Here is a 1,291-nt window from a genome sequence, read left to right on the forward strand (position 1 = left end):
GCGAGTACCGAGAGTATCGAGCAGAGCGGAGGGGCGAAGCCCCGGAGAGTACTTGTAATTGCTTCACTACTGTAATTTATTATATTTGCTTCATTACCTTCCTTTCAAGTATAATTGTTCTTATTATTACGCTTTCGCGTGGTTTATTCTTGTGTCCTATCTCTCTCGCCCTCCGACAAATTTCCCACACCCCTTGTGACCCACCCCCTGCCGTCGCGCAAACGTTACGGGCAAAAGTGAAGAGATTTCGAAAATAGTGGCACGCTCTCTCGTGCCTGGCGCCCAACTTAGAATAAGAATTATAATTTTGGCCGAAAAACCGCCTGGCTGTCGCAAAATTCTGCTACCGAGGGAGAGAAGATACTTTTGCGTACTTTGAGTACCGAGAACACGCGACGAAGTTGTGCCGTTGCTCGCGAGTGCGGTTACAAATTTGGCGAGTACCGAGAGTATCGAGCAGTACCTTTGTAACCGTACTCGCGAGTGAACGGCACAACTTCGTTTCATAGTATGTAACGTTTCATAGTATGTAAAGTTGGTGAAATTGTTCACGGCTCACGTACTCCGTATCATATTACTCTGGTACAGGAATTAAGTGAGGCCGACTACGTACTCAGAGTACAATTTTGTAAATGGGCTCTTGAGATGTTAGATCAGAATCCAGATTTTTTCAGTAATGTTTGTTTCAGTGATGAAGCAACATTCATCAGCAATGGTAGTCTCAATAGGCATAATTGCCACTATTGGTCACCAGAAAATCCACATTGATATCGTGAGGTGCTTAAGCAACGTTGGAGTTTACACATATGGGTAGGCATTTGCAATGGCGAAGTCATTGAACCTCATTTTTTGAACGTACAATTAATAGTCCAATGTATTTGGAATTCCTCGAAAATGATTTGCATACCTAGAGAATGTTCCCCTTGCAGTTAGACTAAATTTATGGTATCAACAAGATGGTGCTCCTGCTCATTATGCTCGTATTATATGGATGTTTTTGAATCAAAGATTCCCAAATCGGTGGATAGGGCGTGGTGGACCAGTTCTGTGGCCTCCGAGATCACCGGATTTGAACCCCCTTGATTTCTTTTTATGGGGATACGTTAAAGATGCAGTGTATAGTGAAGCTCCAACGACAAGATTGAATATGATGGAAAGAATAAGAAGAACTTGTGAAGCGATAACTCCTTTAATGCTTGGAAATGTACAACGTAACTTTCGCCGTCGATTACTGTTATGCTTAGAAAATAATGGTGCACACTTTGAGCATCTCCTCCATGCGGAGAGAGCT

This window comes from Trachymyrmex cornetzi, unplaced genomic scaffold (genome assembly GCF_001594075.2).
Source record: "Trachymyrmex cornetzi isolate Tcor2-1 unplaced genomic scaffold, Tcor1.1 scaffold113, whole genome shotgun sequence".
NCBI classification, from domain to species: domain Eukaryota; kingdom Metazoa; phylum Arthropoda; class Insecta; order Hymenoptera; family Formicidae; genus Trachymyrmex; species Trachymyrmex cornetzi.